General features: G+C 39.6%; 1 protein-coding gene across 10 annotated transcripts in view; it reads right to left on the bottom strand.

The window, feature by feature from the left end:
• AKAP13 (A-kinase anchoring protein 13) overlaps positions 1 to 16,855 on the bottom strand; it is a 185,026-nt gene that overhangs the window by 125,197 nt on the left and 42,974 nt on the right. For 9 of the 10 annotated variants that reach the window (XM_039358929.1, XM_039358925.1, XM_039358924.1 and 6 more), the window contains one exon: positions 11,727 to 11,818. The gene's annotated coding sequence lies outside the window, so the exon portion shown is untranslated. Of the gene's footprint in view, positions 1 to 11,726; positions 11,819 to 14,681; positions 14,836 to 16,855 lie in introns of those variants that run through there. The other variant, XM_039358927.1, reaches the window with a different exon arrangement.

The following is a 16,855-nucleotide window of genomic DNA, read 5'->3' as shown; positions in this document are numbered from 1 at the left end:
GCCAACGGGACAAGAGTTTGACATCACTTAGTCAGCCCAAACGTTGAGATGCATGATACCTGACCTCAAGCCTATAGATGCTCTCATCCAAGGACAACAATAAACAGGACGAGAAAGTGTCAAGGCACCCCACATGTCAAGAATCTCTGACTTGATCTCTTCGCTTTGCCAACACTGATTGGATCCAACTACTAGAGAAAGGAACAGAACCACCAAAACACTTTACCCCCACTTAATCTCCATAGACCAGAGGCAGGCAACCTCGAGTTGAAGTCCATGAGTCATAAAAGAGCCGAGGTTGCCTACCCCTGCCATAGACTGTCCAGAAGACTACCATGGATCAGTGATCCATTGCTGCCTCCATAACACTAAAGCTCTCAAAACTGCTCTTATTTCAAGGATAAATGCGTTCTTCCAAGTTGAGAGATGATAATCAGAGTCCTCCCAAAATTGTTTTGTTGTCAAAATGCAAGCCAAGCATTTTATTTAAATGCATCTAGTGTACAAGTCTGCAGTGAAAGGGAACACAGCCACATTCCTGATGGATGATTTCAGCAGGCAAGCCAAGTGGCAGATGTCGGACAAATTATTTTAAGTACAGTATGTATGGAAATAGACTAGAATGTTATATACAGTACTTTTCGAAGCATCTAAGGTTGGTGAGGCTTAGCAAAAGAGGAACACAAAGCAACATGCCACTCTGGTTTGCACGCCAACCAGTTTAAGAACAGATCTATGCAAGAGAAGGTTCAACTGGAATAACTGCCAAAAGAAGGAAGGGTATATGAAGATGTATAACACGCAGTTATACAGGTATTCCTCAACTTACAACCACAACTGAGCCCAAAATGTCCGTTGCTAAGTGAGACATTTGTTAAGTGACTTTTGCCCCGTTTTATGACTTTTCTTGCCACCGTGATTAAGTGAATCACTGCAGTTGTTAAGTTAATAACACAATTGTTAAGTGAATCTGGCTTCCCCATTGACTTTGCTTGGCTGAAGGTCGCAAAAAGTGATCGATCACATGACCTTGGGACACTGCAACGGTCATAAATATGAGTCAGAATCAAACAGAGAAACGACTAGAACTAAGAAGAAATTTCCTGACAGTGAGAACAATTCACCAGGGGAACGACTTGCCTCCAGAAGCGGTGAATGCTCCAACACTGGAAATCTTTAAGAAGAGACTGGACAGCCATTTGTCTGAAATGGTGTAGGGTTTCCTGCCTGAGCAGGGGTTGGACTAGAAGACCTCCCTTCCATCATCATCATCATCATCATCATTTGCCAAGTTGCCTAAATTTTGATCATGGAACCATGGGGATGCTACAATGGTCGTAAAGTATGGGAAATGGTCATTTTTCAATACTGTTGTAACTTCGAACAGTCACTAAACGAACTATTATAAGTCAAGGACTACTGTACTCAAGACTCTAATTCTATGGGAGCACAGAATACAATTCTATGCTCAGAATTCAGCTTCCAGTCCCTTTAGGGAAAAAGAAGCAGTTCTTAAATCATTTGCTTGCAAAGATACCCTGGAAAAGTTTATGAGAGATCCTGGAAAACATTCAAACCCAGTGAATCTGAATAGGATTTACAGTGGTTTACCGGATAATGAATATTTTTACATAGCTGTATTTTTACAACGTAATCTTGAGAATGCTTGCTAAAGGGCAGGGATCCAGGTTGAACTGCACCTCCTTATTTCTTCCCTTGTTGGCCGCTGTAACACAACGACACTGGGAAACTTAGCCATTCTCCACTCCTGCTGTTAACTACCAAATCTTTCAAATAAATAAATAACAGTTGAAAATGTCTTTTTCCCCTCCGTAGTAAAAATTCACGGTAGTTTCCTGTTTAAATCGATCTAAACACATCTCACCAGGTGGCAGCACCTGGCCAAATGTAGTTGGGCTCATCAGGATCGTGTCTGATTAGAAGATGGATGAAAATCTCTTCTGCGCACAAGAGGTTTTGTCTCAGAAAGTTATGCAAACTACACAAAAGCAAGCATGGGTAAACCATTTCTGTATGGTAGCCAAGAAAACTACGTAGGCCTGTTTGTGAAGTGCCGAGGAATCAAACCGCATATTTTAAAGTATGAGTGCAATAAACTCTCAGTTTAACAGATATGAATTTATCAGACTTTGAATACAATCAGGACATTTTTCATTTGAACTTCATTTCCATCTGACAATTTAGTGCCTGTCAAACCCAGGTCCTGTCCCTTAAAATGTTTACTTCGAAAGTAAATTGATTCACGGGATGTAAGTTTTCACGTCGTGTAAGTCACCTTCCCCTCTCCCCTCATAGTCAGATAAATCAAAGTTTCATAAAATTGTCACACACGCTGATTACCAAAAAAAAAAAAAAAAAGTTTTATTCACCACAAAGCACTGGTCAAGATGACGAATCAACTTGGAATGGTTATAATGAACCATTCCAAGCAGCTGGATAAGTTTTGGATTTGGAAAACTCCTGGTTGATGCAGGGAGAACTTCCTGGATAAAAAAACCAAATAGGGAACCCTTTGTTCCTAACCAAGGTATTCAAGCAAACAGCAATGGTGGGGGCCAAGGGGAAGAGGAAGAAATACTATAGATGGACCATAGAAAAAAGAGGAGGAGGAGGAGGAAGCCAGCTGAAATGTAAACAAAAAAGCAATTGTACTGCATCCTTGAGGTTAAATAAGGAAGTTTTCAAAGGGGAAAAGGAACATTATGAGGCACTGGGCAAGACATGGAAGCAATTTGACTCCTCATTCAAAAGCAAAATGGATTGAAAAGGAGCTTCCTTCAAAATTGCTAGTGGATAAGTCTTTCAGCGTGATGGACCACCAGTGAATGTTTTACTTCTGGAAAACAGCATGCCCATACTAGGACAGACAGAGGGAACTTTTGTTTCAGTCACTGACCAATTAAAAATGCAATCCATAAACTCACATGGGTTAGAATTCAAGATAATACAGGGTCACAAGAAGCAATGGGTTGATGCAATCAACCACAAGAAACAGCAGCTTGAGCCAGCTTCCGCTTCTTGCTCAACTTTCGATCCAGCCTTGGGAAATACAAATGAACAATGGCAGAGAAACTAGACCAAGAGAAGGCAACCTTGGCTCTTTTATGACTGGTGGACTTCAACTCCCAGAATTCCTGAGCCAGCATAGCTCAGCATAAAAGAGCCAAGGCTGCCTACCCCTGAACTAGACTACTGAATTGGGAAGACAGTTCTTAAATCCTGATTCAGGAAGTGACCTAAGATTGTCTATGTCTTGGGGGGGGGGGGAATATGTTGTCTGCAATTTTGGAAGGCGCACATGTGTGAGCCACTTCTGAGCTGGTTAGATCTGCCACATGCCAGAGGATGCCACCCAGGCATCTTCTTCCCCTTTCTCTTCTACCTGCAAAGGTAGACCTCTTTACAAAAACAGGAGGAAAATATTAAAAAAACTCTCTCCCATTTGATAAGCAACACGTGCTTTTCCATTTTAAAGACATAGGCTGAACTTTCCAAAATCTGGGCGCTAGATGGATTATTTAGTTTTTGTTGTTTGTTTGTTTTTTTAAATCCTCTTTTGATTTATTTTGGTTAGATTTTCGAAGTGTTTTTAATAGAAAAAATCAGATAAAGAGATTTGAAATCAATCGATAGGTATGATGTCTCTGACAAAATTCGGAAGGCAGCAGGTGAATTCACCAAGCGCAGCAAAGCTACCTAAAACAGCAGAACTACAATAAAGTCAAAATTATGCATAGTAACCATTCATCTCAGATCACCCAATAAACACACATGTATCTGCAATAAAATGATAATATCAGCATAAATCTGTAGTCTGCCTGGGCCACCCAAACGGGGTTAGCCCCATCTGCGGGATGGAGGCAACACATGAAACCATGCCCCCCACACACAAAAATCTCCACAGAACTGGTCCCTGATGCTCAAAAGTTTGGGGGCTGCTGTCTTAAAGGATTGTAGCAAGGCAGTCTTTCTCAATGGGACACCCCCAATGAGTTTTAAGATAAAATCTCCCAGAATTTTGAGCAAGCAGGTCCAAAAGGACTAACATTATGGAAGTTTCTCTCCTTGTGAATCTGGAGACATCGGATATAGAAGATCTCTGGAGCGCTATTAAGTAAAACTTAATTTCAAATGTCATGTGCAGACACAGAAAACCATGCTACCTCAAATGAGGGTAGATCCGACTGATTGTAATTGTATTAATTGAAGTTTGTTTCTAATCTTACTATAATAACACTGTAAGCTTCTAGGGGACTCTGAAAATTATCCCTCACATCTCTAAGAAATAAAGTGCGTAGTGACATTTGCGCTAGGAGTTACACTAAGCCTGGCCAAGAGAACAAGACTTTCACTTTACAAGACATAATTAAGAGCATTTTTTTTAAAAAAAAGTTATATTGCATCTCTCTCTCTCTCTCTCTCTCTCTCTCTCTCTCTCTCTCTCTCTCTCTCTCTCTCTCTCTCTCTTAAAACATTCCAAATTTATGGCACTCCATGGAGTTCGGTGAAATCCTTCAAGATTTGTCAAACATGCAGAGGTTTTTAGATTAAAACAGCAGAACCTTCATGCATGGCGGTGCCTCAGGTTTGATTTTAATTGCAACTGATTGACTTTTGTTTTTTAACTTTATTATGTCAATCCTCTAAGTTGCTAAGATCAGCAACATGTAAATTCTAGCAAGACATAAACAAATGAAGTTATGGCAATCCAGCAATGAATTCTTCATCATTCAGAAGTTCTAGATAGGCTCATATATAAAAACAGAGAAAAGTATCATCTATGGAATGAGTTCAGTTCCTGGTGATTTCATTAATCCAGCCATAGTTTTCTTGGCAATAAACTAAAAAGTAGTAGTCATTGCTTTCTTCTCTGGGAAGGTCTTTCTCAATCAAGCTTACAGTCCTTGGATTTCTGATAATCTCTCTTCCAAAATATTCACCAGGCCCAACCACGCTTAGCCTATTCAAGAATTCTTCATTACTACTCCCTCAAAGAAACTAACTTTAGATTAACATCCAAGAAACTAAATGAGATGTTGGAGAGATGTGAATACACAGAAAAAAAGAGGAATTAAAAACCACTGAGCTTTATGAAACTTTGTTATTGCTGTTGTTTTTCTCCTATTGTGTTCTTTCAAATTTCTAGCAAGTTTTAATAGCCCACATTTTATGCAATATATTTCTGGAATGAACATTTCTCTGGCTTCAATCATCGAAGGATCAAAAAGTCTCCCAGACTATGCCAGCTACATCAGAAGTGGCACACCTCTTTTGATGAAAAGAGCATTCCTTCACAAGGGAATGTGCCAGAAATATATGATGGTATATTAAAAATGTTTTCAAGAATCCAAGTATACCCATGTTAAGAATCCAAGTATACTCACATTACATACCCAGATAATTGTATGTAAATGTTGCTTACCAAAACACCAAAAATCTTGACATTAATATTAAAAATTATGTGCATCAAGCTTGAACTAATCATCTCCCCCAATTGCCTAACATGAAAAGAGAAATTTCTACAGAATGGGAAGACCATCAGCCGCCAGCCATAAATAGCAATGCATGACAAGTGGGTGGAAATATTGTGGACTTTTATTTTTGCTGGAACACCGTCAAAATCCCTGCCACTTAATCACACTGAAGACCAAGATATTGGGGGGGGGAGAGGGATTATTTTAAAAAACGCACATCTCATCAGGATTCGAGGCCTGGAAAGCAAGTCATGGCATCAGCGAAAGACAGAGAAGGAAGAAAATAAACACAGCCATCTTGGAATGCAGACAAGTCTTTCAGAACCGAAAAGCAGAAGCTAATTTAAATGAAAACTCTTCCTGAGTCAGCCTTGTCCACTTTTGATTGCAAAGGACACCCACGGAGCACCATAGTTCTTTTTCCAGCTGTATCCTGTCCCAGCCAAAGTAAGTTGCATCCTGCAATTCAGAAGGTCAGCCAGCAGCTGAAGCAGTGGCTGGGGGAGATGGGGGGGAGGACAAGTGTGGAGAGAGAGAGAGAGAGAGAGAGAGAGAGAGAGAGAGAGATCAACGTCATCTCTTCCTTTCTGCTATTTTTATCAGTGCCACAGATGTTAAGAACCACTCTGACCTGTGCGCATTCTGCTATTAAAAGAATAAGAAAGTAAGAATTGATGTGTCTCCAAAATTATAACTTCAAGTCCCCTGTGAAGAAGCTCTCCCATCCTCACCTCAAGAGAAGGATTCTCCTAAGATATATCTCTTCTAAGAAACATGGGTACCATCTCTAAAAGCAACATGAGAGTTAGGTTTTTTTCACATACATGCAACTGTCCATCAAGGTTGAATGGACAGTATTTCAACTTCAGTGACTATAGCTCATCGACCCAACCTTAATCTTTTAGTTTGTTCTCCTCCCCAATACAGAAATCTTTTCTTCCCCTTTTAATTGAAGAAAATTAACTTAATTCTAGGACTAGATTTATACAAGAGAGAGATTAGAATAACTGGGTAAGGTCAGGCTGGGGATTTTAATTTTTTTTATTATTTGTATCTCGTCTTTATTATTTTTACAGATAACTCAAGGCGATGAACATATCCAGCAGGGCTTCCTCTTCCCATTTTCCCCATAACAGTTGTGCTGAGACAGAGGGACAGATCCAAGGTCAGCCAGCTGCCTTTCATGACTGGGGACTAGAATTTACAGTCTCCTGGAGACTGGTCCAAGGTCAGCCAGCTGTCTTTTATAACTTAGGTGGGACTAGAATTCACAGTCTCCAGATTTACAGCCCCGTGCCTTAAACACTAATCCAAACTGGCTTATATATTTTCTAAAAAAATGTGCTGGACAAAAGGTAATCAAGAGATGGGGAGAAAACGGGTCTCTTCCAGAATTATTGGTACATGTCTAAAAATGTTATTCCCCTGGGGAGAGATTCCTCCTGCAACTACAAGTTAATTAATCCTTCCTCTCTCGGCTTTTTCTACAGTTCTCTTAGCAGCAGATCCAGCTATGGCGGTACCTAAACAAGACTGGAGGAGCTCAGAAAGAAATAAGCATGGTTAGATCTGGCTACGTAGTTGGATGGGAACCTAAAACCTTGAGCTAGATTAGGATGGTAGATACAAATATCATGGAAGAAACTAATGGTAAATTGCTTCCATACGTGTCCCCCCCCTCCCAAAGAGCTACATTGATGTGTCCATAAAGCCACCAAAACTCAAAGTTCATTCAGAAAATGGATCGTTTTATCTTGGAGGTAGAACCAATAGCAGCCGGAATACACCATACCAAAGAGTTGTTTCCTTTTCTTAAGCTTGCATGATCAAGGCAGTTCCCCGCCTTCTTCGCTTCTGGAAATCACTCTTTTCTTTAAAAAAATAAAATAAATAAAATCCTGATGGATTAGGAGCTACTCACCTTCTTCTCCCCAGGTGAACAGGTGTATAAAAAGGACTAAGCTGCAATCATAATAATGGCACCTGGTTTTTCTCATCAGATCCTTATCTTTTCTCAAGAATGTACCATACAACCCTCCCTGTTTTGCAGGAATGATTAGGGAACATTGTTGTATGCAGAAGACACACCTGCTCAACTGCCTTGAGTAACCGAGTCAAGAAAGAATCGAAAGATAAAGTTTATCCAAATGGATAACGGTTAAAAAAAATGTCTGCCATTTTCCAAACTAAATCTGTTTAATTTCCCTTTCAATTCAAAAAGAAAGAACTCTACTGTAGCCGAAAGCACTGGTTTATGAGTCCCAATCCAACAGTATTCACAATATTGGGGTTTTTTTCACCAAGTTTTTGTACTTGTGCCATCACTCTGCTGAACACCTAATTCCCACAGTATTGTCTTATATCTGAGTATATTTACCTATGTAGTATGGCTGTGTTACTATTACCCTTCTCAACTGTTCCACTATCTTCTGTTATAGATATCATTATTATTAGATACTATGATTATTACATTGTTGTTTTACATCAGTGGTTCTCAACCTTTCTAATGCTGCGACCCCATAATACAGTTCCCCATGTTGTGATGACCCCCAACCACTTATACATCACCGGGTGCCAGGGGCGTGGCCAAAGGGGAAAAAAATGGTGGACAGCCTTGTTTGGCGACCCCCGTGAAATGGTCGTTCGACCCCAAATGGGGTCCCGACCCACAGGTTGAGAACCACTGTTTTACATGTATACTGAGAGCTTATGCACCAAAGTGAAATTCCTTGTCTGACTACATTCTATTCTATTCTATTCTATTCTATTCTATTCTATTCTATTCTATTCTATTCTACTCTACTCTACTCTACTCTATAATCTACTCTACTCTACTCTATTAAGCTGAAGCAAAATCTGAAAGTAGCAAAGTTTTTCCAATTAGGGGTCACAACTGACCCAGACTTTTTTTTTTTAATTTTGAACAAGCATTGGCAAGGAGAGTGGCAGTTTGGGGTAGTGGTTAAAGCACCAGGCTAGATGTCCATGAGTTCTAATCCCACTTTGGGTACAGGCATGAAGCCAGCTGGATAACTTTGAATCATTCACTGAGTCTTAGGAAGCAGGTAAGGAGAAACTACTTCCGAAAATCTTGCCAAGAAAATTGCAGGGACTTGTTCAGGCAATTGCCAGGAGTCAACATTGACTCAAAGGCACACACACACACACACACACACACACACACACACAATTGTCATGGAGTACTAGCTAACCGTCTCTGGCTTCAAGCAGGTTTTCTTGACTGTCTGAACTCTTCCTGACTAGAGTAATGCAAAGTCATTAAAGGCATCAACTTAGAACTTACATCTCTTGTCCCAGGCCATGCAATCAGGGCACCAAATCATCTTTTAAGCCATCAATTACCCAAATTCTTGCAGAACCATATCAAGAGAGCTTGGTCAACTGCTGGGTTCCTTTAAGCAGCCTTCCCCAATTTATAGATACCTCACATTGCAACCTTCATCATTCCTAACAAGTGATGACGTTGCCATAAGATAAAGTACTGGTATCTGCTCTGACTCAAACCACAGTTTTAATACTCCACACATTTAATGGAGATTTATTTTAAACGTGTAAAATCATGCTTAATGACATAATCACAACTGAGTTTTGATGATCTAAGACCTTTCACCAACAGGGGCCAGAAGAAAGGACGTATACGATTTCCTGCCTTCTTGCCGCTCTTAGGTGAAAATTGAGAACAGACCTGGAAAAACAATCCAAAGGACCTGTTTAAAACACCAGATTTTCGAGGAAAAAGAAGCATGCAGATGCCCTGTCTAAGGATGCAGCTTTGCAATGAGGTTCATTAAGTAGGTACTAAGAAAAAAATGACATATGCCGTTCAATTAATTAGGAATTACTGTGCACAAAGTATTTTTTATGAGACATACTTATAAATCTGGGGGAAAGCCCAGATTCTATAACGATTTAGAGAAGCTTTTCACAGAGATTTTAGGACTTGTGGGCCTACATGTTCACCTTTTGCAGAACCCTCTGACATATAACAAGATACTGCTAGATACAGAGGATCTTCAATAGCTGATTATCCTTTCCTAACCAGAAACCAGACTAAATCAAAATCCTCAATGTGTGTTTCTCTTATTACTTGCAGACCTCAAGGTATTTGCTACCTTATTTGACAAACCCTCTTCCCCTTTCCTTTAAAAACCAGTGCTCCAGATCAAATTGTAAGCTAAATTACTTGAATCTCCATAATAACAGCCATAATAGGGCTGGCCTCATTTGAAATGAGCAGATTTTGTGAACCCGGTCACTGAGGATGGTAAACTCTCATTTAAAAGTCAGCATTATGAGGGAATCCAGCCAATAGTCAATATTCTGAACAGGCTTTTATTTGTAGCCATAATTAAAAGGATAGCATCAGAAAACAATGGCTAATTAAAATACAAAGAGCAAAAGAACATCAAAACAACTACACATCAACACAGATTTATAAGATCTGCCAAACTAGCCTTAAGGCTTGGGTCAGTGCTTTCCCATATTCATTTCTCCTAGACTAAAATTTTTGGCATTTTAAAGTAAAATTTCCTTTGAAATATACACACACAAATCTACAGCAGGTTATTTTTGATTAAGGAACACAATTAATTTGTTTCTGTTTGGAAACCACTTTTGGACATTGTGCTTGAAGTGGGGAAAAAATGAAACTCTGATTTTGCTGATTAGATAGGTTTGTTGTTATAGAAATGGCTAGTATATATTATTATATACAAATAAAAAGTTGAGGTTTTATGCCATTATTTTGCTGCACCAAATGAAGTCAGAAGTCAATGCCAGCCATAACCTCTTCAAGGACATTGCATTCCTGTCCACAACCTCCAGCCAGCATCGTGTTCTCGCTTGAGTGTTTGTGTGGTCTTCATCAAGCTCGTTTTTAGGAAATTTGGAGGAGTGACATCGTAAGCTCCTCCAAGATGGATGGGTATCTTTCTTTTGTGCATGGATAGTTTTGTCCTGCCAGTGGCACTCAAGAAAACTGACCTTGCTTTTTAGAAAATTATCAGTGCCTGCTTTGACAACGATTCAGATCCCAGGCAAAAACAGCATCTCTCTGGCAGCCTGTTTTATTTATTTATTTTTCAGGTTTCTGCATAAGTCCTCAAAAAGAATGCCATTGCAGAAATGATGGCACTTTTTCTTAGGCATACAGAGAAGTCTGAGAAACACTGGGCCACTGTAATGAATTACAGAGAGGCTATGTTTGCAGGAAGTCCAAAACATTTCTTCCTAATACTTTTTGAAGCACGGGCTGCCCAATAATTTGATGCATTCTCAAGTTACCCGCTATAAACTTTCTCTCCTACTTGGAGCCCCTGCAACAGAGAGGAAGGACTGATGAGTGACATTATCAGACAAAGCCGTGATGCCAGCAGGTGAAAATATCATCAGAGTGTGTTCCCTAGGTATTAATAGTTGGAGACCATCCAAGTTGGCTCTGTTAAGGAATAAACACAGAATTACTTAACCCTGTATAGGGATCTCTTTGAAATCCCTTTGTTTTCTTTTCATTTCAAGTAGTAACAGGTTTAAATTACGTAGACATATTAACTTGTTGGGAGAAAAGAGACTGAATTCACACAGCAAGGTTGTAAGACATGGTATGGATAGATGCCATTTAGCGAATAAGTCAGGCCAGTGATTGTAAGCCCTGGATTCGGTTCGTCTATCATGCTAAATCATATGCAATGGTTTGTAAGACACAATTGCCTGGTTTTATGCAACGTGCTAAATAAATTTTTAAAAGCATATCAGGTCTGAGCATGCTATACAACTAGTCCTCACCTCAGGACTACAGTTGAGCCCAACTTTTCTGCTGCTAAGTGAGTTTTTCTTTGAAGTGAGTTTTTGCCCCATTTTACGACCTTTCTTGTCACAGTTTTTAAGTGAATCATTGCCATTGTTAAGCTTGTAACAGGGTTGTTAAGTGAATCTGGCTTCTCCACTGACTTTGCTTATTGCAAAAGGTGATCCCGTGATCCCGGGACACTACAACCGTCATAAATAAGAGTCATTTGCCAAGCATCTGAATATTGGTCATGTGATGCCAGGGATGCTGCAACGGTTGTAAGTGTGAAAAATGGTCATAAATCACTTTTTCAGTGCCCTTGCAACTTCAAATGGTCACTCCATGAATTGTTATAAGTCAAGAACTACCTGTATTAATTTCCTTCTCCGCCACCCAATCATTCTCACACACATATAACTTACTGTATCTGCATGAAGCAGCATGCAGGCTTCAGCAAATTCTGCCAGATCCCAAGAATCGGGCACCAAGAGTCACTGCAACTCAAGGATGAGTTCTGGGAAAAGAATAAAAGAAAAAAAAACTTGTTAATGATAGGTTAAGGAAAATGTGCTCAGGAAGTAGATTTGATCACTACAAAGCAGTGGAAACTCTTGATCCGGCTGCACCAATTCAGAACATAGCTAAGATTTCACACCAAGAGGTAAGTCTCTTCTCAACAGGCTAATTATTTGCACGAATGGGATATTTTTAGGAGGGAGATATTCTTTAGGACCTACCATTGCCAGGTGGAAAGAGTTAGAATCCAGACAACAATTTGAGTAGTATAGGGAGAAGAATTAAATTTCCCTTAAGAGCAAAAAAAAATAGCCAATTTAGCATCAGTGATGGTTTCATTGCAGAAGAAAAAGACTAGAATTGGTCTCATTTGCATTGGGACCTTCCTTCATCCTCCAGATGCTCAGAGATAAAATCCTACTTTGTGGATGCAACAGAAGTAGGTTTGATCAAAGAGTGGCACAAAACTAAACTATCAGTTTCACATCTGACGAGAAAGCTAAACCCAGTCTCCCAACCACCCCCAGTCCAAATTCGTCACTTTCCACAAATTGATACCATGGTAACAATTTGGATCTACTTTTAACATGGATTTGTGTGTCGTGAACGGAATCTTCGAACACAAATTGGATAGGTAATTCTTCATTCAGTAACAGTTAAGGTTTACATATTCTGGAAGCCGTAATATCTGTGCATCAGGTGGAAAACACCAGGACTGGGATAATTTGAGAAGTCAGGCATGGATTTAGCAATGTTAAGCAATCGTTAGCTAAAGCTATTGTTAACTAGCTATTGTTAACTAAGTTTTAGTTTTAACTCAAATGGATGACTCACCTGAGAGGAACAAGATATAACATTCCTGAGATTAAAAAAAAGGACTCTTCAGTTCTGCAGTCCAGCCCCTAAACTACGCCTTCACATTAGAACTACACCAACTCTAAGAACTTTACCTCCATTAAGTTATTTGTGTAAGATGCAGACAAAATCCAGGCCATTAGCACTAGCAATCTCTAACAAACAAACATGCCCCAAGGGGGGTTTATTAGGGAAAGCTTATAAGCTATTAGCAATTTGGCAGAGCTAGAAGCAGCAATTATTCCCATATCTCTCACCAAGAAAGCAAATTCAGGTGACAATCAACATCTGCCTACACACGGTGCTTGAAATTAACACAAAGTGGCACATCTACACAACTGAAAGTCTGTTCCCAGAGAACTGGAATTTTGTGTCCTGTTCTAAATTACGTAAATCTGTTGTGCCAACTGACCGTGGATATATTTATTTTGGCTTTAAGAGTCCTGGCTGGAGTGGGCTAAGGACAAAGAGCAACTATGTGTGGAACTGAAGCCCAGGAAATATTACTCAACATTTATTATAGTTATTTGGAATCCAACAACCTTCGCTTCTTATTAGCAGTAATTAGTAATATGTACTAATTGTATATATTGTACATATAATGTAATATGATATGCTCTTATATCTAAGCACATGCCAGACAAAGCAACAACTTTACAATAAATCCAACATCAACAACAAATAGTATAATACAATTTAAAACACTAGTCAACACTGGGTAACCTGTATCAAGTGAACAAAACATGGGGGGGGGAATGGGAATTTTGGTGGAGATTCGATTAGAATTCTTCCTATATTGGTCAAACATAATGCCTTTGCCAAGGATCCTCAGAAGAAACCACAAAAAGGAGTGGTCACACGTAGCTCTTGAGTTTTCAGTTGCCTACATGTGGTCTTTGTGCAGACCATGATTTCCTTCATGAAAATTTCCTTCATGGAAGGAAACTTCCTTCATGGGAGGAAATTTCATCATGCAATTTCCTTCATGAGAGTAAACTGAGCTTTTAAGAGAAATGCAGTCAATATCCAACACCACTTTTACTGGTCCTTCTGAATTGGAGCCTATCTCACCCAACCCATGCCATTATAATTCAGTCCTTCAAGCCAAGACAAAAATTCCAGAGAATAAAGGATATTTCCCCAGCTTTTATTTTAGCTCACAGAATCATACATTTCCCCATTCACATGTTGCTAGGGATGTTTGGACTACAAGTCCCAAGATTCTATTGACTACGCTGGTGGAGATTCCTGGAAGTTGCCCCAATAAATAGAACATAGAATATAGAATAACAGAGTTTGAAGGGACCTTGGAGGTCTTCTAGTCCAACCCCCTGTTCAAGCAGGAGACCCTATACCATTTCAGATAAGTGGCTGTCCAGTCTCTTCTTAAAAAGAGAAGTTGTGGATGCTTCCACAACTTCTGAAGGCAAGCCATTCCACTTTTGTTTTCACTGGGAGGAAATTTCTCCTTAGTTCTAGGCTGCAATTTCCTTGATTAGTTTCCATCCATTGTTCCTTATCTTGCCTTCTGGTACCTATTTGGTACCTCTCATCTTTGTGGCAGCCCCTCCAATATTGGAACAGTGCTATCATGTCTTCCCTAATTCTTCTTTTCATTAGACTAAGACATACTGAATTCCTGAAACCGTTCTTCTAACAAAAGTTTTAGCCTTTCCAGCCCACTAATCATCCTTGTTGCTCTTCTCGGTACTCTTATATCTGGGAAGAGAACAGGTTCAATCGATCCTGCCTCTTTTCAATATATGCACCTTACAAAGACTTGTTGACTACTGCTTCCATTCTTCGTAAGATTTAAAACCTCAATAACATCTGCAGGTGAAAAGCAAAAATGTTTCTAATTTTTGGTTCTAAAATAAAAGGGGGAAATACCCTCCAGGCACCCAACTGGAATGCTAAGTTCCAAGATCGTATTTTTTTTAAAAAAGTACTGTTAAGAAGAAGAGATTTATGAGCATTCCTGTGAGGGAAGAGGGTTATTTACTTACACAAAGGCAAGATAAAGTAGCCAAAGCTCTCCTTTTTTTCAGGATAGTCCAGAAACAGGTCGATGAAGAGCATGCAAACTGAGACACAGACTGACATCCAACAGAGTGTAGAAGGAGAAACACCAGATTTTGATGTACCCACAAAGAAGTGTGCATGTATACACACCCATACAGTATGTGGTGTGGGGGCGTGCACACATACACACATGGTTTCCTTTTACCAGCTTTTTCTCTGCTACCTAAGCAACAAGTCTCTTGGGAAGTTCAGATGGAGACTAAGCAGCAGAAGCAGATTAAATCCTAAGCAACAAGGATCCTGCTTTTCGTGTTAATGTCCTGCACAATTAGAAGAAATGGTAAAAAGCAGAGAAAAGGATACAAAACGCAAACGGGTGCAACCATTAAAAGAGGTGCTTTAAAAACAAATATTTCACTTAACCAGACTTTTTTTTTCCTCCACAGCCCCCTACAAAGCAAACCTTTCTGAAACTAACAGAAGGAGGAGAAGCAGAGAAAGCAAGAAAGTTAAGCTAAAACTAAAAATTAACTTAAACTAAATGGTTCTCTTTTTTTGGACAGGAACCCTTAGAAGAAGTGAAATCTTGTTTATTTTGAGTCTACGGTGAACTGCATATTACTTCCTCTTTTACTGCTGGCTAATTTTCAATCAACACAACATCAAAGGAAGGAGGATTGGAAGGCTGTTTAAAAAAAAATTAGCATTTTGGTACAACTGAGATGGAGGAGACCCAGGGTAATCTAATGGCTGGGAAACCCTATTTTTTAAAAAAGGCGCAGTATAAATGCAGGGAACTCCAATAACCCCAGTCAATAAATACAGAAGACTCAGTTCTTAAAACATTCACTCATTCAATCTCTTGCACAAGAATCAAACAACAAGAAAGAACACAACCAGAATAGCCACAACCGGGTCAGAGCGAAACAAATATCCCAGCAGAAAGCAATTGTGGCTTATTGTGAATTGTGGCCCAAACAATTCTCTTTTAGTATAGACAGAGGAGAGAGCCAGAGTTAGAACAACACTGACGGCCAGTCTCCCTTGAGCAGCTGGGAGTCCAATCTTCATTAGGACCACTTTGTGAAGAAAAGTCTTAATCCCTCTTTTTCCAGATTTTATCCATAATTCCATCTCTGCAAGCAACCGCAGAGCTTAGAAAAAGAGTTTCCAATGGCCCCAATGGAGATGTGTTTACTTAAGGCAAAGAGAAGCTCAAGGTATGGGCTTAACGGTAAAACCACACCTGAGGAGCAAAGAGGATCCTTTTTACCCAGCATGAAAAAAAAAAATTAAGAACTAAATCTTTACTGTAATATGTAACAGGACTCTCACTAAGCTAATGGACCTTTTAGGATGAATAAGGAAAAGGAATACTCACCACAGGTAGACTTAACACCCCAGTGTTAAGAGGCACCCAGTGAGATTTGATATGCCTTGTGTGTGTGTGCCTGCTTAGCACACAAAGAGACTGTCTTAGTTCAAAGGTCAAATTCGCATTTTTGTCACACGCTATTATGTGCTATTTTCACAACATATGTTGAAGGTACAGTGGTGCACTGTGTAAGGACACTGCTGCTTCTCCGTCTTCTAAGATAACTTTTGGAAAGGTAAATTTAGGAACTGGTCCAAACGAACATTCCACACTGCATATACCGAATACACAAAATGCCAATGCAGAATTTGCAGCAAACCAGTGTTTTGCTACAGAGATTGCCCTAAATTGTGCTTCCCTTTGCAAACTGGGGAGAAGGGCATCGCGTGCCCAGAATCCATGCTGGCATCAACTGCCTATCTCCCAAAATTAGACTCCTTCCACTCAAAGACAGCCAAGCATTTCTCATGAAAGTTTCAGGTCCTTCCAATTTGAGGAGAGATAAATTGCTCAAGGGAAGAGAGAGAGACCATAAGGAATGTATCCTTGATTCTGCTCCTCTTGATTAAAAACAGTATTCCTTTATTCTGGAAACAAAAACAATAGACTTTCATTCTCCACAAAAGATGTCCATCTTTGGCTGTTGTATCGTACTCAATTCCTCCATCAAAGGAAATCAAATGCAACGAAATAAACAAAGTTAAATCAGCAGCAAGAAGGATACTGCAAGTTAAGCTGCCTTCTACAGTCCTTGTCTTTGTCCCAACTTTGGGCCATTTTCCT

This window comes from Crotalus tigris, unplaced genomic scaffold (genome assembly GCF_016545835.1).
Source record: "Crotalus tigris isolate CLP2741 ecotype Arizona unplaced genomic scaffold, ASM1654583v1 scf7180000019068.10715455, whole genome shotgun sequence".
Taxonomy (NCBI): Eukaryota; Metazoa; Chordata; class Lepidosauria; order Squamata; family Viperidae; genus Crotalus; species Crotalus tigris.
This window is presented reverse-complemented; position numbering and strand designations above follow the sequence as displayed.